The 26,828-nt window shown below is 39.5% G+C and overlaps 1 protein-coding gene across 4 annotated transcripts in view; it reads left to right on the forward strand.

The window, feature by feature from the left end:
• Positions 1–1,631: 1,631 nt before the first annotated feature.
• LOC121380645 (hemicentin-1-like) overlaps positions 1,632–26,828 on the forward strand; it is an 88,476-nt gene continuing 63,279 nt past the window's right edge. For 2 of the 4 annotated variants that reach the window (XM_041509563.1, XM_041509564.1), the window contains exon 1: positions 1,632–1,844. The gene's annotated coding sequence lies outside the window, so the exon portion shown is untranslated. The remainder of the gene's footprint in view (positions 1,845–26,828) is intronic. The other 2 variants (XM_041509565.1, XM_041509567.1) reach the window with 1 other exon arrangement.

Consider the following 26,828-nt stretch of genomic DNA (forward strand, 5'->3'; position numbering starts at 1 on the left):
CCAATGATTTAAACACAGGGGAAACCAATTACCATTTAAATATTCCTATATGTAGGAAAGTAGTCCGTCTTGGTGTTTTAATCTCCAAGTATTTGTCGCTCAATCTATACTTAAATGCAAACAATTAACACTACCGCTGCCATTGCAGTGGGCTGGGACATAGTTCAGTGGTAAAACGACCGCTTGATGCGCCGTCGGTTTGGGATCGATCCCCGTCGGAGGAACTATTGGGCTATTTTTCGTTCCAGTCAGTGTACCACGACTGGTATATCAAAGGCTGTGGTATGTGCTATCATGTCTGGGGTATTGCATATAAAAGATCCCTTGCTACTAATGGAGAAATGTGGCGGACAAATGGTTGACATCCAAAAGCCGATGATTAATAAATCAATGTGCTCTAGTGGTGTCATTAAACTAAATAAACTTGAACTTTTAAATGCAAAAATATTAACGCCGCCGCCGCTGCTGCTATCGGAAGCGTCGAGACAAGACAATGAACATCGTCCTGAAATGCATGTTTTAATTAAGATGTTCAGAAGCACCTTGCACCATAATCAGAACACCTGACGTGTTAGCTCGAATACTGAACACAGGAATGGTCAGGGAGGAAGATCATTAGCACCCGTCACTCTCGTGTACCCGGCACTTCCCTCAAATGCGCACGCTGTTCAGCTAGATAATGCTAGAATACATTTAGTTATGTTCCGTTATGCATTACATTTGTATTTTCCGCTACATATACAATACACAGTGTTCTCAATGTCTCATAACCTGCCTGTCGTAAAAACAACACAAAAGGTTCTTAAATGACATCTGAGCACAGTTTAAAAACCGGCTATTTGCTGTTTAATATATGATTATTTTGACACTTGGCCTTGAGAAAAAGATAAAAGAAACCTGCTGCTGCAAAATAGATTACTACCGTGAAGGAATGTTTATATCCAAAACGCGATTCCATCAAGGGCGATCGATCCTACGACCATCCGAACATCAGCGGAACGCTCTACCACTGAGCTACACCCCGTTCCCGCGTAGAAACTAGTCTATGAGAGGTAGCACGGTGTTAGACTGCGTTTAATGCGAGGTGGCAAACGTTGTTTTTTTATCACTGTTATGGAAGTATTGTTCTGAATGATATTTTTAAGAGACACGTTTGTATACGTTCTAGTCTTAACACTAACTACTTAGAAAACTACTACAACAATAAAAACAACAAGGTGCACGCATGTCTTTCAAACGTGTCAAGTACATAACTGTGTGTTAATTGGCGAACACGATTTTGTATTCGCTTCCCACTTGTCTAACGTCACCACCCAATTACACACAACCTTCCCCTACATGACACACGATACGGCACACGCACCACACATGTTCATGCACAGCTACCTACACAACACGCATCCAAAGTCACAATGCGAGGAAATATAATGTCAATTGTTTCATGCTGCACAAGTCAACGAACAAAAACCGACGCTGTAACTACATGAGGTCCATTTGAAGAACATCACCCCATTTTGAGTGCCTTTCAGAACGTTTTTTCTCTCTCTCTCAGTCATTTAGAGTCCTCGATCTCGATATCGCGAAAGCCCCGGAACCATAGGGTGGCAAGCACAGAAAACCATGGAAACTGGAAGGCATTAGACCAGTTGTCCCGGGCGGGTCTGTGTGTAAGTTTGCGCAGTGGCAATGCTAAGGGAGTTACCGGCTTATGTTCCGTACTCTGTGATTCATTGTGGCTACACGCTAGCAGTAGCACTAGCTGTGTCTTGGATTTATTCTTGCACATTCCCGGATTCTTATTCTCATACTCTGCTTTCAAGAGGATATCTCTACCGTTCCAAGGGGTAAGAAAGCAAATTTAGTCGTGCATGCTCGGCGTGTGTAATTCAATAACGTCTTTACTTGAAGTCGAAAGCCAAGCGCGTAATTATACCGTTAGTGGTTCAGACTTATTGATGGTAGTACATCAGTTTAGAGCGCCCTTTCTTTGGGGAAACGCCGAGTTCGTTGGAATACTATTGGAGAAAAAGAAAAAAGCCCACCTCTAAATATATGCTGGATATTATCATACATATATCGAAGTTCTCAAGTTTTGCAGTGTTAAATTTAAATATAGTTCACACCTGTTTCAAAGTGAGTTAAAACGTGTTACATCATGGGCAGGAGATACAATTTCCGTTTTTTATTGCCAGCAAAAGATACTATTATCTTGACGCCATTAGTTCATTACGGGATTCCATTGAAGTTTTCTATTGGTTTTGTCTTGTTATTAAAATGCTTTCAGGTGCATGCTATTTTTGAAGTCTAGGCTCGCTTTCATCAACTATAGCTTATCGTTTAGATACAGGAGCGAATACATCATCATGACTAGTTCTGACAAGTTTATTCTGGTGTGAGGTGTTGCCTAAGCTAACGTGTTTTACGACTTTTGTTACCAGCTTTTCTATTGGCCATCTTGTTCTTGCTGTTTGAAAAGCATGTTATTTTTAGTACGATTTGTATTTTTAAACTCACATAATATTATTTTTATCTATGTAGCAGACGGTTTGTTCTGCTGTTGTAGTGTATTCTCATATATGCTTTTACTGAAGTTCTTCAACCTGTATTTTTAGTTGGTATATAATTTACTTGTCAGAAGGTTGTTTTATACAGTTTATGGATTAACTATTTGCATTGTAATAGCACCGTGGATAAGAAATTGATCCCTTTCTTTATCTCATTTGATCTCATTCACCGGCCTCGGTGGCGTGGTGGTTAGGCCATCGGTCTACAGGCTGGTAGGTGCTGGGTTCGGATCCCAGTCGAGGCATGGGATTTTAAATCCAGATATCGACTCCAAACCCTGAGTGAGTGCTCCGCAAGGCTCAATGGGTAGGTGTAAACCACTTGCACCAACCAGTGATCCATAACTGGTTCAACAAAGGCCATTGCTTGTGCTATCCTACCTGTGGGAAGCGCAAATAAAAGATCCCTTGCTGCTAATCGGAAAGAGTAGCCCATGAAGTGGCGACAGCGGGTTTCCTCTCAAAATCTGTGTGGTCCTTAACCATATGTCTGACGCCATATAACCGTAAATAAAATGTGTTGAATGTGTCGTTAAATAAAGCATTTCTTTCTTTATTTGATCTCATTCCTCACTGAAGTTAACACAAAACAGTAATATTACCATTTTTTAATATATGTACTTTCAGGAATGCGTCTTACGTATACAGTTTGTTATCTCGAGTGAACATTTTTCATACTCTAATCCTTTTACCGTTAGGCAAATCACTAAAATTATATTGTTTCTGGTAAACTGGTCAACATATAAGGTTCCCTCCCATTCTGCCTACAACCCACTTTGCCTACACCCATTTTGCCTACAACCCAGTATGCCTACACTCAGTTTGCCTACAATGTGAACAAGTGACATCCCCAGTTCATAGTGGGACAATCCTTATTATGTCTCAAATCAATATAAAAATATTGTATTACATAAACAGTTTAGATTATAATGAACATAAGTAATGTAATTGGGGCTTAGTTGCACAAATGCTCTTTATGGTGATTAGTATTAGTCCAATGATCCCATACTGTGATCTTTAATACTAGTATGTGATCAAAGTGAAATGGCCTTCCTGATTCTTTGATATAGGATTAAAGTTCAACTTTGTACAAAATATTTGTTTAATATTTGTGAGGTCATTTTACAGTTTAATTGTTTTTGTTGTGTAATGTTAATCATATTTGTTTGTCATATTATTTTGTCGTGTTATTTTTGTACATAGGGACCATACATGGAATGCTCCACTTTTAACTGGGGATGGCATCTTTTCATACTGAGTGTAGGCAAAGTGGGTTGTAGGCAAACTGAGTATAGGCAAAGTGGGTTGTAGGCAAACTGGGAGGACACCACATATAATGACATCGTAATCACTTCTCTTTTATCAGTCGTAAGTTAATCTCCTACTCATTCGTTATGACAATAGTTTTTTTTTTTCTTTATACTAAAAAGAATGCTGAACCGGCATGCGGGTTAATTAAAGGTTTGCTTAAATGTCATAATTAGTTAAATACCAACGCGCTGCTAAAAAAAAAAAAAAAAGAGGGGGAAAAAAAGAACATTTACGAACGCCACGTGTGGGGTAAAGTGCTTCTGTTTTGCGCGATTATCAAGTGTAAACACGGCAAAAGAGGACGTTTAAGCGGCATCACATTGAGAAGACTGATAATTAAAGTGTGCATAAAGCATGCGTAATCTCGGCCAGAAAACGAGATAAAGCGTAGTGGGCGAGAGTTTATGTCAGTGTGTCGGGTGTCACGCCACGGTTCGAAAGTATGCGTCATTTCGATGATAACTAAGATAAGCTGGTCTGGGAGTAGATTACATAACACGAAAAGGAGGATAGACATGTGGCACTTATCGACTTAGAAACAAAGTGTCTATCCGTGAACGCATTTCCGTACGGAAACGGCAATGCAGACGTTTTCTACATAACGCTAAATAACCAGTAGCCAGGAAGAAAATCACATATGGAAAGACGGACGGACAGACGGACGGACATATATATATATATATATATATATATATATACAGGATAACTGTAGTGTGCAGCATGCACTCAAATTGGCCTACATGTACAAACATTTAAAATAGTTTTATTTCGTAAATTTTAAACACAATGTATTGTCTTTAATTGTAATTACATGCTAAAATTATTTAAATTTTACCCTCCCCACCGTACTACTAATTTCAACACCAAACTATTAATTTTAATTTATTTTCCAAACATTTTACTAAATGTATTTTTATCATACATCTGTAAAGAAACTGAAATCTATATTGGTGTTTTTGTATGATGAATGTTTTTTAAAACACGTGGGTGAAAGGTTTCCATGTGAATGGGTGAGGTCGGAGGAAAAAACTATGACTAAGACCATTATTGAGATTGCTAGTGTTGTAACTGTAGCTACTGAACTGCCACTGGGCGGCGGTAATTGTTCCAAACTGTTGACCGGAACAGATCGTTTGATGTTGGATCCAGTAGCTTAATTACACTGTCAGGGCTCACGAACACTCCGGGCCGCGACCGCTCCATCTGGAGTAAGTACAGGACAGGACAAAACGGCACACGTTTAATAATAGAAATACATTTCTCTTTTGAATGCTAGGTCCAAAATTTAACGACTTTGAAAATGAAGCAAAGAGTATAAGATTATAAATTTTACCAAACCAATTCGCTATATTATCTATCAAATGTTGTACAATCCACAGCTATTTTCCATCAAAATATCAATTATTACATTGAATTATTTCGTCAAATTAAAATAAAATGTGTTAATTGTTTTTAAAATTTGCAATTGGCCAATTTGGCGAGTTCTGATCTAGCCATAATATATATATATATATATATATATATATATATATATATATATATATATATATATATGAAGTATATCGGATAATAACTATACAGCATGAATGATTTTCTGTGTATCCATATGCCTTTCTACTTTTCAGCTGTATGTATGTTACCATGGCAACGATATAATTGTGTGTAACCTGTGTAAGCTTAATGACGGCACTACTCTGTGTATTTCAACTGTGGACACATGATCTACTAAGAACTCCAGTTCGGCCATTTTATCAATTGTATTAATATTACCTGAGCGCATACTCATTCTTTATTGCTGTACTTTGTTATGTATACCCGTCTCCCATCCTACCATCCCACAAACAATAAAAACTTGAAGAAGCATCGAATTTATTCCATTTAAATCTACTTGTTTTAGTAGCACCATGAACTAAACGTTATATGGGAAAACGCTAGTGATGAGCGACTTGTATAATCTAATCTGCACTGAAGTGAAGTTATGATAAAAACTGTCAGCCGGAGGAGTGTGTTTCCACGAATACTCATGTAGATTACTCGTAATTTATATACCTTCCTAAACGTTTATCGCTTTTTGTTTTATGGATTTTTTATTTCTACTCTTGTTGGTTCACATCTCTTGATTTTTTTTGTCTGTTGGTCTGGGTTTTCTCTGTTATTCCTTTCTTCCATTCCATCCATCTCTCTCAATCTCTCTTTATTTATATCTGTGTTTGCCCCGAATCTCAGTCTCTCAACTCCTGTCAGTCTGCCCCCCCCCCCTCTCTCTCTCTCTCTGTCTGTCTGTCTGTCTGTCTCTCTCTCTCTCTCTCTCTCTCTCTCTCTCTCTCTCTCTCTCTCTGTATCTCTTTCTCTCTCTAACTTTCTTCTCCCCTCTCTCTCTCTTTTCTTCTCCCCTCTCTCTCTCTCTGTGTCTCTCTTTCTGTCTCTGTCTCTCGGTTTCAATATATATATATATATATATATATCCATTAATTGACAACCAGTCAAATATTATAGTCATTTCTCCTTGAAACTGTGTGCATAATCATTGTACTGACTTACTTGTAACCATTATAATGACAAATCTGTAATACACATGACTTATCGGTCATGATATGGCAGATGGTGAATCGTATCCTAGAACATCTAAATATTTAAAGTGGTACTCGGTAAGTATAGTTGGGACACATGCTGACATTTTACAAAGTTGGACATAACTTCATGCAACGCTGCTTTCTGAATATGCCTGAAGGATGTGTTGCATTTTGCATGATGATACATTATCCTTCGTAGGACAAATATTCTTGTACCCGCATGTATGTTTACCTACATCTGAAGAGTATCTCTTGCAAACATGTACATTATCACCGGTGTGGTTCTGTGATGGCTTTCACAGTTTGTCAACATTCATGTAAATAACTGGGACATTATTGGAGGTTATACAATCGTTGAGCGTCTTCTGAAAACAAGCCTATGGAGGACGACAGTCCCATCACCGCAAGATACTAGTATGCATGCAAGGTATTTATGTAACAGCTGCAGTACTGGCTTGTGGCCAACACATGCAGCTTTGCCTTGGTTACCTGCAAGGGAAATATTCCGCATAGCTTGCTTTTCCGCGCAGTCCCTTATTGTTTATCACAACTGCTTCTTTTCCCAATGTTTCTGTAGTGCAGTGAATTCTTTCTTAAGGTGCGTTCTCACAGTTCAACTTGCGGAAACGACTGGTTTTGTATTCAGAGAGAGAGAGAGAGAGAGAGAGAGAGAGAGAGGTTCATTTTATAATCGTTTTAATTGTTCGCAAAGTCGAAAACAAAAATAGGACATATTGGTTGAAAGATTTTTGTTCGTTCTCATTTATATTTCCATCCATCCATCCATGTGTCGGACGCGGGAGATGGGGGGCGGGGGGGGGGGGGCTGTCAGGGGGTACTGGTCCCTCAACTTGGAAGATTTTGCAATGATGCCTTTACAGTTAAAAGGCGATCAAATATATAACTGCCTCCATTCCTAGTTGTTGGTATTTCCTGACGGTATGATCCGTCCATCAATCCATTCATCCATCCGTCCATCCATCCTTCCATCCATCCGTCCATTCGTCCATCTATCCAGCCAGCCAACCATTCATCCATGAACTCGTACAATAACCATCCATCCATCAATCCATTCATCTTTCCAGCCAGCCATCCGTCCATCCGTTTGTCCATCTATGCAGCCAGCCAACCATTCCCCTACGAACTCGTACACTAACCATCCGTCCGTGCATTCATATTCGTCTGTTTGTCTGTTAATGATTTACACAGATGAGATGAAATAAAAATAAAGTGATTAATATTATTATGTTTATATAAATAATACTTGATTTCGTTGCTTTAACACTATCTCATTAATCCGCGGTTTACAAATGAAATTAAACTCCCACGCAATAATGCAATTATGGATCATTGTTTTGCAAGAAGACGGAAAATCAATTCTGTTATTGTTCGCTATGAATAAACATGAGCCACGGGATCAAATGTCTTTCCAGTCCCCACGATATGTAACAATTTATCATATTATGCTCATTCGTTATTCGTGATAGGATATACACGACGAATAATATTATCTTGAAACCCGTCCGTTGATCGACCAAACTGTCACTCACAATAATTACCAGACTCCAATAATTCACCAACAAGAGCTAATTTTCTCGCCTGATAACCAGTCTCCGTGGTGTGTAGCAGCCCAAAATGTCCTAATTGGGGTATCTGAGGCCAACGGGACATCTTGGGCACTTGGGACATTATGGGCTTCTACAGTGGTGTGATATATGGGGCGGGTCGTTAGTCCACTGGTTAAGCGTTCACCTGGTGCGCTATCGGTCCAGGATCGATCCCTGTCGATGATCCCATTGGGATATTTATCGTTCCAGACAGCGCACAACGACTGGTATATCAAAAGCTATGGTATGTGCTATCCTGCCTGTTGGGATGATGCATACAAAAGATCCCTTGCTACGGGTTTCTTCTCTGACAGTCTGTCAAAATTGCAAAAGTTTGACATCCAATAGCCGTTGATTAATAAAACAATGTGCTCTAGTGGCGTCGTTAAAAAAGAGAAAATAAAAGAAACAAACGGTTGTCCAATGGTTAAGTCATTAAGCCTGGTAGGTACTGGGTTCGCATCTCAGTATCGGCTCTCATCTAGGGACAGTTCAGCGACTCAGTGGGTAAATATTTATGGCCACTACACCGACTTCTCTCTCACTAACGACTAATTTACTGTCCTGGACAGACAGTTCAGATAGCTCTAGTGCATGTCTAGGACAGCGTGCTTAAACCTTAATTGAATATAAGCACTAACATAAGTATGAAATGAAATGAAATACATTTGTAATATTGGCGACGCTTTCAAGGAAATGAATACTTAATAGTTTAATGACCTAGCAGCTCAGATTGTTATGTCTGCAGTTTTGCTTTCTTTGTTTCGTTTTTTGTTTTTTGCTTTGTGTATGTGTTTTATGCATCTATCTCTCTCTCTCTCTCTCTCTCTCTCTCTCTCTCTCTCTCTCTCTCTCTCTCTCTCTCTCTCTCTCTCTCTCTCTCTCTCTCTCTCTCTCTCTCTGTGTGTGTGTGTGTGTGTGTGTGTGTGTAATGTATTTGTAGCAATGTCTGTAACAATATAAGGACTTTTTGACGACAGTTATTATGACCGGCTGTGGTTGAAACAGAAACTAAGTAATGGGTATACTGGTATTATCTGCCCGACGTCTGTCAAGTGTAAAAAAAACTAAATCATTTTAAAAATAAAAAGAAGCCATCTCCTTTTGACACATAGGTTCACTTCTGTTTAATGAATTTTCCCTGTTTATGTACTTTCAAATTGCCACAAGTCAGGAAATGCTGGTCTATGGGTAAATGAATGTAAAAGATGTCGTGCTGCTAGTCAATAATTCGAATAGGCAAGCCCTTGAGATCCACTGATTAACACCTACTCCACCACAACGTCTGATTTCCACAACATAGATAAATCAAAACTAAAGTTATTTTGTTGCAGTCGCCGGTGTTGTTCATGTTGTCCATCAAATGTCCAGCTGAGTGTGCAGCGTAAGCTTGGTGTCACTGGGTAGGCTCTACTTTCACGCCAGTCGCCAACACATTTCATACTCCACGTGAGTCATGGTGTACTCAGTGCTTTTAGATACTTATCGAAACTGTTACGGACAAAAGGAATGTTTTAAAGTAAGAACGGTATTTGAGGGGGAAAGGGGGCACAAGCTCTGCTAAGGGGGCACAATCTCTGTTTGGGCGGCACAAGCCAGATTTTTTTATGTATTTAAGTAGAGTAGGACAAAACATTGTTTTGGCTGAATTCACTTTTATTATTAGACTAAATCTGTTGCAAATTTCTGTCCATCGCATTTCCCCTTCCCCTCCCCCTCTTTAATCAGAGACTGTGCACAGAGTAAGCGTGTTTGAATTCTCGGGATATACACGTTAATACCTACCAAACAAAGACACAAAATCATCGTACAGTTTCTTCAAGGAGGGAGAACTCGCCCCCCCCCCCCCCACACACACACACCCAAACCCGGTTCCTAAAGGCCTGACTTGTCATAAACAAGATATAACATACCACGAACTTTGACGTACCAGTCTTGGGACACCATTTGAAATGTGGGGGGAGGGAGGGGGGTGGGGTGAAGCCCGACAGGTTCTAGACAAACAATCCAGCCTGGACACTGTAACAGGTCGTTTCGCTCCACATACAGCACATCAAGCTCACCTTTAACCGAGCTACGAGTTTTGTCACAAGGGCATAGTAGATATTAAACAGCATTTGCGTTGCAGCTGACGAATTTTTTTTTATTTTTATTCCAACCAGTGCCCCACTAAAGGTAAATCAAAGGCAGTGGTATGTGCTGTCGTGTCTGTGGGGAAATGCATATAAAATATATCTAGCTGGTAATGATAAAATCCAATAGCCGATGATTAATTAAAGGCATATTGTCACAGACCACTGACCTATTTAATGGTCTAACAAAGGATTACCTGAACAAAAATAATTTGATTTGTCCCTAAATGTACTCCATCTTCATAACCATCATACTCCGTTTATTAATGATATTTTGTAAAAATAATTAAATTATGGCAATGGTCCATAATTCAAAAACTAAAATTGCCGAGAGGGTTGACATGGATTTCACTCCATCATGGTTCAGTTAAGGTGATGCGATAGCTAGATTTGGTTTCCAACAATTAATGTAATTTTTATTTATTATCCATTTTTAGAGAAATAAGGTCCTTAAATCCGTGACAGTATGCCTTTAATCAATGTGCTGCAGTGGCGTCATTAAACAAAACAAGCTTTAACGTTTTAGAGAGATATATCCCCTTGGCATAGGTGTTAACGTTTTAGAGAGATATAGCCCCTAGGCATAGGTGTTAACGTTTTAGAGATATATAGCCTCTAGGCATATGTGTTAACGTTTTAGAGAGATATAGTCCCTAGGCATGGGTGTTAACGTTTTAGAGAGATATAGTCCCTAGGCATGGGTGTTAACGTTTTAGAGAGATATAGTCCCTAGGCATGGGTGTTAACGTTTTAGAGAGATATATCCCCTAGGCATAGGTGTTAACGTTTTAGAGATATATAGCCCCTAGGCATAGGTGTTAACGTTTTAGAGATATATAGCCTCTAGGCATATGTGTTAACGTTTTAGAGAGATATAGTCCCTAGGCATGGGTGTTAACGTTTTAGAGAGATATAGTCCCTAGGCATGGGTGTTAACGTTTTAGAGAGATATAGTCCCTAGGCATGGGTGTTAACGTTTTAGAGAGATATATCCCTAGGCATGGGTGTTAACGTTTTAGAGAGATATATCCCCTAGGCATAGGTGTTAACGTTTTAGAGAGATATATCCCCTAGGCATAGGTGTTAACGTTTTAGAGATATATAGCCCCTAGGCATAGGTGTGAACGTTTCATGTAGCAGTTTAGCGATACTGTATGTACAGATCGCAAAGCCGAGAAAATCTCATTTGTGCAGATTGACCGTATTTAGCCCGACCTAGAGTGATTTGTTTCAATATATTAATTCCTAGCTTTTATAATACACCGCCCTGCTTTGTTTTCCCCCGAAACGTCACGTTTACATGCTTATGCAACAACGCACAACCATACACAAACTAATGAACCAATTTGTAAACATTTTGAAAACTATAAATGGTACATAAGTGTTCATCAGTATATAAGTGTCATTGTTACGTGTCATCACTATATTGCGAACAATTAAATTAAAATAGAGATTCCTTCCTTCCTCCGTTTTAATGGGTGTGACACAGGGGTTGTGGCCCGAAAAGTAAATAAACTTGTATAAATGGTCCTACAATGAATTCTACGTAGTGGGACTACTTGGTGTTTACCAATTACGAGTATCTACTTCCCGCCACTAGTTAATTGCCCCATTGCGTACTTGTCGGTGTGTGTAGTCAAAAGGTAACGACAAGCTGATACCGCATCACAGTACATATATTAGTACTACGAATTCATGTCTGGTAACTTGGTTACATCGTGGGTATTAATAATAAATATAATAATTTAAAACAATAAAAAAGCATATAAATAAAATAAGTAGTCTATGAGCTGAGACTACAAATTTGACCATTTGGTACCATCCGAGGGCACCGAACTTAACCATACGTTTTTGATAGATGTATGTATCTGGATCCCAAAACAACATAATGGAGTGTCTCCGTATTAATCTATATGTCATTATGTCACAAACTGTGCAATAGTGCGACGCAGACATTTATCACCATAACATGGAAAGTACTAGTATACTAATACGATCGACCTATACTAGTAACATGGCAATTAGTAGTATACTAACATGATCGACCATCAACAAATGAACGTAGCCATATAGTCACAGGATTTCAATGAAACGTACTTTAGTTTGAAAATGATACACTGAACGGTAATCCTAAAAACAAACAAAAATAACAACAAACAAAAAAAACCCACCACAAAACAACAACACCTAAACAAACAAAACAAAATAAACAAATAAAACAAACAAATAAAACAAACAAACAAACAAACAAAAACAACTAAACAAGTTCCATGGGTGTACGGGCACCCATTTTTGTAATCCTATATCAGTACGCTTCCTCATTTCGTTGTTAAAGGAAACACGGCTCATACAGCAATGAAGAATATGCAAATCAATTAGATCCTTCTGCTTCCCGAGACATTTATTATTCGGCTTACCGGTACTACCCAAAATAGGATTTTCTACTTCCCGGGCCGACACCGACATGGGTGGCTACTTCGTGTTTACAAATAAATTCTATGTTTTAAACATGTTTTGATGTTACATAACAAGTATCGTTATTAAAGAAGAAAAAACTCCACAAAAACCCCAAGCAGTATTAATAGCCTTATCATATAACGGTCAACGGTCAAGGTCACGTGTCAGTGGTAATACTTCGTAAAATGTCTTTAGTTCGTTGAACTGTACTGGCCATTCAAATTAGTTTCAATGTTGAATGTCAAAGTTAATATTGAGTCTAATTTAGAATGATATATATAGTTCAACGGACTAAGTACAAGAATAAATCTCGATAGCCTCATTCTAATTCAATATTTTCTCACTGCCGAAGGAACAACACAAACAGTATAGTAGGTTTTACTAACAAATATATTTGTTCTCTTTGTCATTTGGTGTAATGTTTCATATCCATAGCAACCACTTTAACAAGCCGAGTTCTTCATATTGAAATAGTTAACAGTCAAGTCTATGTTTCACGGCGTCGTTATGGCACGTATATTGTATATTCGATATGATAAAAGAATTCAGCCTCAGTTTAATGCATTTCCAAGCAAATTATCTGGGGATTATCTTGCCGCCAGAAGAAATCGACATTGCCAGTTATAATACCGCATTGTATGACATCCAGCGATGTATCACTACGCGTCTCTTCTCCTCGCGTCTGAGTCATGAACCACGTGCAGATAGACGGACCAATGAACGTCAACAATGATAACATTAAAATGATTAACTTCGCACTGGTGTCGTTAGTGATATATTATCTCACTATTAAGTGTTTAGCAACTCTCAACAGTTTTGCCTTATGACATGTGGAATTGGAATTTTTCTATTTAATTTTTTTTATATATATATTTTTAAACTTTAAAATGTAAATAATTTCACGGCACGCCACCCCACCCCAAATAAATAGAGAAAAAGGAAGATAGAAACAAAAAGAAACAAAATCTGCTTTGATTATTATAAATAGTTTACTCCGAGTATGTATGACAATTTTTGCATTGTACATCTTAAACATCAGTCAAATATTGTAATACTGTAGTGTGAAATCAAAAACATGGACGAAACAGTGGTAGAAATAACGACCATCAGAATACCATATTGCACGTGAATACATACAGTGGATTTATTTGACGTCCAATAGCCGATGATAAGATAAAAAATCACTATGCTCTAGTGGCGTCGTTAAATAAAACAAACCTTGGCAAATTTTGTTTCATAAAAAGATAAAGTCTTTATGTTGATGATGATGATGATATGGTCCTGTGCTTATAAAACTGTTGGAGTCTGGATTCCAAATTCTAACAGAGTCTGTGACTTCAGCGTCATGCCAATGCCATACAAATTGCATGCTCATTAGAGATTTGCGTATATCCTCTACAAGTTTATAAGCACGGGTCATGACGCTTATTTGTACTCATATCCAATTGAGGTTCCAGCACCCTGTGCTAGAATATCCCCTAATCATGCTTATACTGCATGCCTACTTTAACAGCCTAGCAGCAAGAGCTATTTCAAGTAACAAGATGCTCTGATAAAATGTGCTGATTGTCTTGATGTAGACTAGATTAAAATAGCGGGGACTAGGGAGAGGGAGTATTAACAAAAAATAATCAGAGTAGTAATATAGAAGATTCTCAAACGAGACGAAAATGATACTTTTAAACTAAAAAAGGATACTTTTTAAAGTAAAAAAGTGTACTTTTCATACTTTCTTGAGACACCTATCTCCTGTCATTATATACTAAAACAACAAGGGATGTCTTTGTATGCACACTCCCACAAATAGGGCGCATTCCACAGTCTTTGATATGCACGAGGGCAAGACGACGAATCTAAGCGCCGATCTGCCTGATAGACGTTTCTGGTTCCTTTACAACTGGAGGAGCCAGTTACACTCAATACACCATTTATTGAGAAATCTGTTAAACGGCGCGTTTTCTTCAAACGTTCCATGTGTAGGCGATTATAAATCACCCGCAGACTGCACCTTAAAGTAGCCTTATATCAGGTTTCCTGTCTGTCGTGACTAAATCTTGGGGAATTCTTGGGACACGGCGACTACAGCAAGTGACTTATTGCAACGGGTTGAAAGAATAGAACCACTGCATCCGTTATTATACAGATTGAATTCTTCAGCATTGAATAACAAGGTCACGGCTTCATTCAGGAGCTGGTATTGGCTGGGTTTTTATAGAAACTCACGTTTCATTGGAACTTTTAAGTGGGTTTGCTGTTGGAGGAACGGTCGAAAAGGCATTGTTAATATGATAGGTACCATATGCTGGGTCGACAAGTGGAAAACCATTCTGTTACTCAGAAAGGAGGTCGTATTTAAGCTGTAATACGCCTGTATAATTTGTTAACCGCTGTAACGCCAAAATTTAGAAATATTTTCTAACAAGTAATGTGGATTTTTTTCTCTACCAGGTGAAATGATGATTTACTTACTTTTTTTTTTACTTGTGAATTCATTTTGAACTTCCATTGTGGAATTTGTGTTTGCTTATGGTTTGGCATGTTGGCATCAATCCAAGTTATGAACATTAAACTATGAAAGCATTAACACATCAACAATAACTACAGTTGCAGGTTCCAATATACCAAATCAATTCCTATTGCCGATAATGTTAACGTTTACTAATAAAACTGATATAAGCAGCGTATCCACACACCCAGGAAGTACAGCATTAAAAGGGTGGCACCTCAAATCTAATCTACCTGCACGAAAATGGGGGGGGGGGGGGGGGGGGGTCACATACCATTTAAGAGATTTAATTAATGTTTTGAATAGCAACCGTCATTTTTGCTGAAATATGCAGTTCCATTTTTGGGAGTACCCCGCATTAGTTTCAACCTCTGGTATATACTGCATAACAACTGTATAACAAATAAAAGTGTGTTTATTTATTGTTAATGGATAATAGTATTTGCACAAATAATCAATGTCACATATTACTACCAATCACACCCACAGCTGCTTTTACTCCGTAAATATTTGAACATTGACACGGAACTCTCTTCTTTGGTACTATGCAACCTGCAGCTGCAAAACCATAAAAAATACCGCAACGCTAACATATAGGAACCACGTAATATTTTCAAATACAGAATACACAGGATAACACTTTACTCTCAGGTTGTTTTTCAACGGAATATAAAGGGCATGCAAGACATAACAGCGATTGGTTTTGTCAGTGCTCGCAGGAGCTCAGCATATTACTTGACAAATGCATAGACACAATACAAAACGATATGCAAGATACAAAAGTGAAGATACAGTGCTGAATAAAACTACAGGGATGCGATAACGCTTTGAAAAATAAAAGCTGAAATGATCTTTAAACACTGAAAACTTTATACCATACTTAAAGGTCACTTTTCAGCATCTAAAATTCAATCTACTATAATGGGAAAGGTATCAGACAAAAAGCTAAAACAAATCACCCTCTTATCACAATATCACGACCATATAAATAACAAACAAAAGTTTGTGTGGTACTTAGTTTGAAAGTGTTTTAATTAGACATTGATGGGGTCACAGCAAATAGTGTCGTTAAACGAATATTCATGGACGGATCATTAAAAACACGATCATGTAATCCTGAAATGAAAACATGGCAGTTGTTTAAAATTATACTAAATGTCACGTCTTAAAATGGATGTTCGATTATTTGGAAACAAATAAACAACAAATTAAAAACAAAAATTGGAATAGGACATTTGCATTCTAATATATATTTAATCGACCACTTAAAGTGCATTCACCATGTGGTGCATTCACAATGTAAATACATGTGCATGGACATGTGTTCTGTCATTTATCGTTTACAGTGTGTTGCACATGCAATGGTGTAATGACGATGTCTGGCAATATCTAGGCAAAGCAACGTTTCTGCTCATCCCCTTTCCTCGTATGGAATAATAATCCATAGATTGTTAAAGGTAATCATTAACCTGTGACATGCTATACCATTTCATTTCAACTACAGTCCTTGGCCTCGTTTTACGAAACGATCTCTAAAATCGCTTCGTAAAACGGGGCCAGGTAAGTTGTCCTCAAAACCATAGGAACTAGGAGGGCCGGAGAGGCACAGCCTAGCCGCCGGCCCCCCCCCCCCCCCCCCCCCAACACACACACCCATCTGCCCACTTGAAGATGACAATGTACGATTTGTTGTCCTCTGTATAAATACATACAAAGATTGTGCCTTCTTACCAGATATTCAAATATCATTCCCAGACTTCACTATCTAACTTTCTGCCCAGGACGATGGGCTATTTGTTTGTGGAACTTCGTGACCGAGAATTTAATGTAGTGACCTCACATGTCCCCACTGATAAATTTATTCCACTCTGGGACAGGCAGAGGCGTGTAGTTCGGCGATCCATAGGATAGTCGAGTTTAAAATGTGCCGAGGTGTCGCTATAAAGATTCAGATCGCTTCCTTTTTCTTAACCGATTTTTTGTTTTGTTTTGTTATTTCTGCACTGATGTTTGAGGTGTAGAAAGAAACCATGATTGTGGGTGGTCTTAGAGCCGGAGTGTACAGGAAACACCTTGACTAAAGGTGAGTATTCAAACAAACTGGATACCTGAAAGCAAGATATCGGTCGGTCTGCTGTTTTTGTATCTTTAGGGAATTCCACAGAAGACAGGCACTCAGTCAGACCTGGAGGCTAATTTAGATCTTGTTTTATGAACAGAACAATAGTTGGTCCAGCTCCAGTATGTATATAGTGAGATTTCAAAATGAGTTTTAAGGTCAGTGTCAAGGCAATGAGTGCAGATAGTAATTGGTGTTTATAAGCAGGTCATCATGGAACTGAACCAAAGAGAAATTGTAGTTTTATTCTAGACTTAAGACATTTTAAATCACGACAAGACCTCCATCCATCCATCCATCCATCCATCCGTCCATCATTCCCTCTATGTCTGACCGCTTGAACAATATTAATTAAATTATCGTGAAGAATCGAACCTTCTCGGCCAACCCATTCTCTGATTGTGTTTGTACCCATCCCAACCATTGGCCCACGACTGATATATTACGTGGTATGCGCTGTCCTGTCTGGGACAATGCTTATACAAACCCCTTGCTGCTAATGAAAATAAGTAACGGGTTTCCTCTCAAGCCTACGAACCACAATAATAAATGTTTTACATCCTATAGCAGAGGTGGTGTGGTTAAACAAAACGAACGTTGTTCAGTAGTGCAGTTTACTGTTGCAATAATATGTTACGACTACCAGGAGCTTTCAACTTACTATTGCAATACCATGTTAAGACTACACGAGATTTCAGTTTACTGTTGCAATACCATGTTAAGACTACACGAGATTTCAGTTTACTGCTGCAATAACATGTTACAACTACCACGAGTTGACTTTCGGTGGCAGTGTTAATTGTACAGACATGTACTAGTGTTCTGACAGACACCAGAGCTGACGTGCACCGTGTTTGTATGTAGACGTTTTCCTGTAGTCTCTAAGTATGCAAATAGATTTGTCAGTCATGGTTTACCTCGTATTCCTGGCTGGTGCTGCTATTCTGGGAATCACCGCTAGACGTGGCCGGGCCGCGCGGTCAGGTGTTTTGCGCACCTGTGAGGAACTCGCCGGCCTGCTAACTTGTCACTTACACAGGTAGACGATCCTCCTGCACCGGACTGTGTGTACAGCACTGTGGGCAGGTTTAACGCCAAGACACTGATTAATATATTAACTAGTTAGTATCCTCTGTCCAGAGAGACGAGGCGTTTGCCCATGATAGGGTGTTTGGTAGTTAAAGTGGCATAAGCACAAACAGTTAAATCGTATATGGTGGATATCATGGTGAACATGATGATGGTTCGAAGAAGTAGAAGATGATAAATTTGATGGTGATGACGACGACTATGATGGTGGTGCCGATGATAAAAATAATGACATGGTGATGATAATGATGGTGATGCTGATATGATGACAATGACGACGATGATGGTGCCGATGATAATCTGTGATATTTTGTTTGCTTATAATCAATTACGGTTCAAGCACAATGTCCTGGACGTACAATTCTACTTTCTAAACCATCGTCTAAGGTCATGTGTTAATGAGTTACAGCTACAGAAGAAACCTGCTACCGACACAAGCTATTCCTACCTGTTAAATTAAGGACTCTTTTAATGCAGGCTTTCTGCACAAACAGCGACCTTGGATAATTTATCCATTCGTGGAAACGGGCGATACATGTTGCTTACAGTGATGATGATAACTAGTTTAACGTGTCCATATACCACTAGGGTTTCGAACACGCCCATCCCGAGTCCGACCTCCGATAAGATCGGTGGCCTGACTCGGGATGGAGAGGGGGGATGGGAGGTTTGAAAATGGGCAGAATTTTGAAAATAGCAATTAGTAAAAAAGTTAATAGAATAAATAAAAAAAATAAAAAGGTTACAAGCCAAAAATAAAAAGAATTGACTGCTCGGCCGAATCTTTATATAATTTGGAGCATTTTAGAAGGACAGTACAAAATTAAATAAGAGAAAGAAGAGAGGATCGGACTATTTAATAATATTTTTTAAAAAAGAAGTAATTTTGACATAAAATTTTGAACGCAATCTAAAAGTTTAAAGTCCGATCGATATGTCCAAGCGAGTGGCCTCGTTAAGGCCGTTTGGGTGCACCGCTTAAAGGGACGAGATGGGCTGCATCCCGTCAAGAAAACCCCTAGATTGACAGTCGATAGACGTTGAAGGTGTAGTGCTGTGCTGAAATACAGATCTTGAGAAGCCGGATCCGTCTGAACGAGAGAGAGTATCAGACTAGGGTATAGTCCAGTCGTCGTGGGTTGGTATAGTGGTGCGGACGGGCCCGACTCCGGAGGATACGAGATGGTATCACTATAAAGCAAGGTAAAGTCTAGAAAAAGTGTAGTAGGGGCCGACCCCGCTTCCTATTTCTTCTTGGAGTGGGGAGGTCAATCTTCCAGTACTGCTAGGACAGGCTCGGACATGTAGAGACTAAACGCGAACAACCGTGGCGTTCTGCAGAATGGCCGTCATACAAGTCACGAAAAAACCAGGTCGACAGTCAGACGGAGAAATGACGTGGAGGTAAGGAATCTCGCTAAAAAAAGAATCCAACCTGGTGGTGCAGACTGTCGAAACGAGAAGCGTTCCAGCGTTCAATCAGTTCCAATGGCCGCATACATCCCAGTAGAAAACTTCATTTCGCTGACAAAAAGAACGAAATGAAGGACCCACAAGTCGAGCACACGAAAGCACGTGCAGTGTGCACAAGCGAAACAAACACGTCTTACCGCGTGGAGCTCCAGACTGGGAATCTTGCTTACAGTGCCCCAATAAACACAGCAGAAAGCTTTTATCTCCTCCTACTTAGAGCACGAGCCACAGTAGTTCAGTGGTAGTGATCGCATTAGGTGCTATGAATCGGGGATTAATTAATTATTAATTGACCTTGGTGGATCCGTTCCGTGTTTTCCTGTCCCACTCTCAGCCAATTGCCTACAACTGGGGTAGCAAAGCCCTTTGCAGCGGCATGTGTTGTCCTCTGTATGTACAAAGAGACAACAATAAGTTTTGTAGCATCTTAAAGCTGGCTAATTCGTCTTGCATATGCTCTATCCAACTTATACTGTGGGGGGGGGGGGGGGGGACAAACATATTTGATGATGCCGTTTCGGGTCACACCTATTAGAGAGAAACATGGCTGTCCACTTACAATGTACATGGTTCATAATATTTAGCCTAAAGATAAGAGACTGAATGTTGGGGTGACTGGGATTCCTTATGTTCTTTTTTAATGAAGATTTTTTCACTCTTCCCTAGAATAACCACATATTAAATAACGTCAACCTCATAAAGTTCATCATTGAATGTTTACCAATATGGCACATACGTGTCAGTCGTCCCGGTACGGTACGGTAAAAAAACGAAAAGGAGAGGCCAATATGCCATATGCGTGTCAGTCGTACCGGTACCGTACAAAAGAGGAGATACCGATATGACACATGCACTCGAGTTGTTCCGGTAACATACAGACAAGAGAAGGAGAACCGACAATGCTCTCTGGAGTAGGAAGACGTGGAATTGTTCCCTGGATACACATTGTTTGGTGGAACACATGCAAATACCATCGGTTCCGATCTGTGTGTGATGGAGAGCGGGAAGTAGGAGCGTGTCGGGTCGCGTTACACCCCCTCTGTTCATCACATTTCTGTCGATTATCGTTCCGCACGTGGTTACCATGGCAACTAACTACGAATTGGACATTTGGTTGGACGGCACATGTGGGTTTTTTCCATCTCTTTCATACTTAATAATTCTACCGACTTATCTCCTGAAAAAAGATGTCGACAGAATCGTTAGTTGTGTTTTGGTAGATGGTCAAAGAACGCAGTGTACAATGTTTATAGATGTACGTAGTAGTAAACGAAATAATACGAAAAATACATTAGACTGTTAACAGAGACAGTTAACCCACTTTCCCATGGATATATAAGATCATACTACGACAAGAGAACAAAAGTAGCTGTATACTATTATTTGGCAGTTAGGTTGGTTTTATCTCTTTAGAAAAGAATGTCAGTATGCTGGGGGGTCTTTAAACAATGATTTCTTCACACAAATGATAGACTGGTACGCCAGCTTCGTTTCCGCTTCTGTTTCTCCCTCTCTCACTAAACACGCTCTTGGTACCAGTGGTTAATACTGATTAATGTAATTATAAATCATTATGTATTGGAAGTATTTTAAATTCAGTTAAGACTTATTGGTTGAATGTTAGTTTAACGAAACCCCAGCATATTATTTGATGAGCAGCTAATAGATGACCATTTGAATAGCATTCGGAAGCCACGCCTGAACTTTTGTCTCATCATAACTTACTGCAACATTTCATTTCAGCTTATTTTCGTGTTTATATCCAATTAAGGTTCAAGCACGCTGTCCTGGGCACACACCTCAGCTATCTGGGCTGTCTGTCTAGGACAGTGGGTTAGTGGTTAGAGAGAAGAGGGTGTAGTGGCCTTACACCTACCCACTGAGCCCTTAAGAACTCGCTCTGGGTTGAAGCCTGTGCCGGGCTGCGAACCCTTTACCTACCAGCCTGTATTCCGATGGCTTAACCACTACGCCACTGAGGCCGGTCCAGAAAGGGATTACTTGCACTTGTAGAAACGGAAAATAAGACAGTGTATTATTACTGTTTGAGCTACTGCATTTACCGCGTACGTCGTCACAAGTGGAACAATGTTACGTAACTTGTCCATGATTGCTGGTGTAAGAGAGGCTGGGTTCAGGAAATGTCTTTGTTTTCATTCCCAAACAAATCCCCAAACGTTCATGGCACTGAAGGGAGGGACTGAGAGTGTAAATACGTTTCTTAAACTTTCTTTAAACAACTTAACGCTGTTTCGTTAGCCGTGCAGTATACCACGAAATACTGCTAAATACACAGTTATGGTTTTGTTTTTGTCATATTAAATGGTCCAAAGTTGTCCCAATGCGTCTAATAATGTCCCACATTTGTGGGGTCATACGCGGTGATCGTGGCACATCTGGTCGGAAAAGCACATTAAAACTATACAAACGGAATTCCTCAATCTAAATGCCACATCCTAGACCCTTCTGACCTCCATGGGGGTGCGTGGTTTGTTACAGTTTCTGACAGACCATTTTACCTTGGAATGTGACCTCGGTGCCTCCCGCCAATAAACGCACTCTCTTCTCGTTTTCGTCAGTAGAATTAGCAGTGAAGCAGCCACTTGGTTAAGGCTATTACCTTGTGCTTATGTAGACGAATATCACAGTGAGTGCATATATCAGCGAGGAGGTGTCAGGTCGCTACAGGGACTTATCCATAGCTCCGTGCAGATTAGGGCGGGGTGGGGCTGATGGTGCAGGGCCACAGCACCGACAGTACAACTGGATATGATGTAGGCCAATATATATTAACCTATGAAGAGTATTAAATGAGTGAATGAATGTTTAACGACACCCCAGCACGAAAAATACATCGGCTATTGGGTGTCAAACTATGGTAATGGAAACAAACAAGGTGATAATCAACATCAATAGAAAAATTCCAGATATAAATAAAAACAGTGTAAATAACTGTGCAAAAATACAAATACAAATATCACAGATAGACACCGACTCCTACTCCAAACTTCAATTTGTGCTGTATTGGCCATTCTCAAAGATAATGTTACACCCCTGCACCACGGTGAGGTTACAGCACGCGCAGGGGATGAAGAATATTAAAGTACTTACTCATGGTTATATTGTATTACCACTGTACCTACGTATTCCCCTGCAGTCTGGAACAGCCCAGATGGTTGATGTCTATTCTATGCTCAGGGTAGCGGGATAGAATCTTAATTAGATATATTGGCACGAAAATACATAAAATGAATGGACCACACAGTTTCCTGTACTATTATTAGTTGGTTGGCATTCATTTAGTTTTGTAAATATAGATACATATAAGTGATTATATGTTAACGATGAGTGTTGAATTAGGAGATAAACATAATCTGATTTAATTTTTGAGGTAGGTAATCGTGGATTGAACACCGATTAATGACATTTACAACCGAACGCGTTGGCGTGAGGTTGTAAAAGTCCATTAAACGGAATCAGGATGGCATTACTGATTTAATGGCTGTTAATAGTCACGTGCTACCTTATTGCAGATTGATTAACAGACACCCATAATGCATCACTTTTATTGGTGACGAAACTCGTACGCCTTCCATGATGATGAGTTGATATTTCTATTGGCTACACTATAAACACTGTACTTGATTTTATTATATAGTGGTTAAGTGATTAAATACAAAAACTCTAATACATTTAAATACTGTTATTTGACCTTTACTTCAGTATAACTTCTAAAACGTCCTTTGCGTTTGCCATGTAACGTAATCACCGAGGCGGTACGAACTGTGTTCACGTCTGCCGGCTACTTGCAGCCGCTTGTTGGCAGACGCGCGTGTTCAGAATTCAACACACCCTGACAGCTGGAAGAACGCTAACACTGACGTCCTGCGAATGGTTTATTCCACACGCCTCCTGGCGGCGGTTTTTTGGGGTTTTTTTGTATGTCAGGACATCCACCTACTGTTCTTTCAAAATGGTTTTTTTCACACATAAATTATCTTGGGACTGGCCGTTCTGTCTCCCATTAGAGTTACAATAGAGGTCAGGCGCCATTTTGAAAGTCTGGCGGTTCCGGTTTACCTATATCGACGCGAACATGTTCCGAACTGAGGATTGTTTCCACATGCATCAATTTCTTGTAGATGGTTAGATTAGTATCCTCGTTTGATTTGTGAACTGATACGAATGGATCAACTGACGGAGACGCATCAACAGTTTATGTTTGAAAAGGTCAGAGCGTGAACCTTGCTGACCACGCAAACCTTTATAATCGCCGCTAACGGTTAGCCAGTGAGACCAGTCAAGTACATGTATTAGTATGTGGAATGCATGTCTGGCATTTACGTATATGTATTAAGCTTTACTTTTCATTACTGTATAAGTGGACAATTAAAACAACAAATTGTTAACACGTGTCCAATTGGTAATAATAAAAGCCAAGACTTCGTTTGTTAAAACCACTTCAGTATATTATAGTCAGTTACTAGTGGTGTTCCAAAGCCTGTGGTATAGGCGTAGCCTACTGTGGAATAATTTATTTTTGTGTACTCAAATTTCCGTGATTTTGCTAAACAAAAAAACCCCACACATTTTGTTGGATGCTTAAATTGGTGGATCAAAAGGCGTGAACCTGCCCAGTGGTAAAGTCCTCGCCCAATGCGCGGTCTGTCTAGGATCGATGTAAAATAAGACAGGTTTTGTTTGTTCTCCAACAAACACTGCAATAACAGCAACCGCAGTAGATATGCAGAAACAAATATTCCAAATGCGAATAAAACCGTAATGTTTACACATAACTGTCTAAATACCCATTTAGCTCTATCTTGTGCTGGTATACATTTGTCAAACCAACCACGATTGTGTCAGTCCTTGTATACCCTACAGACACTGTAGAACGGAGACATCGTCCTGAGGAATGGTGTTCCGTCAGTCCTTCTGTACCCTACAGTCACTGTAGAACGGAGGTATCGTCCTGAGGAATGGTGTTTCTATTGACCAAACACCTGACAGAGATTCACGGAAATTGTCACGAGTTTGTTTAAAACACCTTTTACACTCTGTGTTGTGCAGAGACACGATTGTTGAAGATGACAACTGCTTTTTGTCCTTCAGATTTTTTTTTTTTTATGCGGTGTATTTTAACAGTCACTACTGTAAAGCAAAATGTGTAGTTTTCAATACAAGAAAGTGCGCCTTTAAAGAGAGAACAACTATCGTAGAGTGGGTAATATTTGGAAACAGCTTGGTCTCAAGTGCACTGCATTAACTGTGATGCTGGTGTCCAACGGGGATGTAATCGGATGAGTCTGTAGGCAATTACCTTTAATTGAGTACATTAGACCGCTAAAACGGACAGCTAATTTCCAGCGGGGATTTGAGGTCATGCGAGCATATAAACGTAGGACTGCCCGAGCACTGGACTATTTTCTAACAATACAGATAAATACTCCAAGTCTGTACTGTGGAGAATAATATAAATTAATTGTGTTGTGGGGATGGGATGCAGCGCAATATACATCAAATTCAGAAAGAAGGTAATTAACAAGGAATGCTGATTCGTAGCCATACCATTAGCAATAGTAGCAGTAGTAGTAGTAGTAGTAGTAGTAGTAGTAGTAGTAGTAGTAGTAGTAGTAGTAGTAGTAGTAGTAGTAGTAGTAGTAGTAGTAGTAGTAGTAGTAGTAGTAGTAGTAGTTGTTGTTGTTGCTGTGGTAATTGTAGTAGTTACTATTAGTTTTGGTAGTAGTAATAGTAGTAATAATAGTAACAGTAGTAGTAGTAGTAGTAGTAGTAGTAATAGAAGTATTAGTAGCAGTAGCTTTAGTAGTAGATGTAGTACTAGTAGTAGTAGAAACATAAATTAATAAGAAAACGTGATAGTTGAAACATTAGTAGATATAGTAGTAGTTAACAGCCGTCGTATCCATCATAATAATACATTTTTGACTTTGTCACACGTCAGCATTATATACGTTTTGCTATTTTTGTTGACAAATCAATTAACTATTTTAAGCAAGGAATTACGTTTTAGACAAAAATATTATACAAAGTTTAAGAATACCAGGTACCTTTAATATCTTATTTTACTTTATGCATTCTGCATAGGTACATACCACGATCAGGATTTCTAGCTACCACCCCTTAGTTAATCCCAAATTTCAGACTCTTAAATGCCAGTTCCAGTGTACAAATGTCAACGACAAAAAAGGAAAGTTATGTGTTTATAGTACGCATGCTTATAAACAAAAGGTTTCCTTCTGCCTGTCTGTGGTTCAAAAATACTGTCCTGGGAACGCAACATGATAGGAAGTTGGTTAACGTGAGAAAGAAAACCTAAACAGCTTACTTTTTGCTACATACAATGAATCTTAGCCGCATATTTGTAACAAACAAATAATTAAACGCTGAACTTTTCTACTTTAATAGGTGGCGGCCGCTCAGCACAGGACTCCCTATCTCTTATACTTATATACCTAAATACAATCGCCATGCACCCTCACCTCCCACCTCTTCTCTCTCTCTCTCTCTCTCTCTCTCTCTCTCTCTCTCTCTCTCTCTCTCTCTCTCTCTCTCTCTCTCTCTCTCTCTCTCTGCACCGGTCTCGGTGGCGTCGTGGCAGGCCATCGGTCTACAGGCTGGTAGGTACTGGGTTCGGATCCCAGTCGAGGCATGGGAATTTTAATTCAGATACCGACTCCAAACCCTGAGTGAGTGCTCCGCAAGGCTCAATGGGTAGGTGTAAACCACTTGCACCGACCAGTGATCCATAACTGGTTCAACAAAGGCCATGGTTTGTGCTATCCTGCCTGTGGGAAGCGCAAATAAAAGATCCCTTGCTGCCTGTCGTAAAAGAGTAACCTATGTGGCGACAGCGGGTTTCCTCTCCAAATCTGTGTGGTCCTTAACCATATGTCTGACGCCATATAACCGTAAATAAAATGTGTTGAGTGCGCCGTTAAATAAAACATTTCTTTCTCTCTCTCTCTCTCTCTCTCTC

This window comes from Gigantopelta aegis, chromosome 9 (genome assembly GCF_016097555.1).
Source record: "Gigantopelta aegis isolate Gae_Host chromosome 9, Gae_host_genome, whole genome shotgun sequence".
NCBI lineage: Eukaryota > Metazoa > Mollusca > Gastropoda > Neomphalida > Peltospiridae > Gigantopelta > Gigantopelta aegis.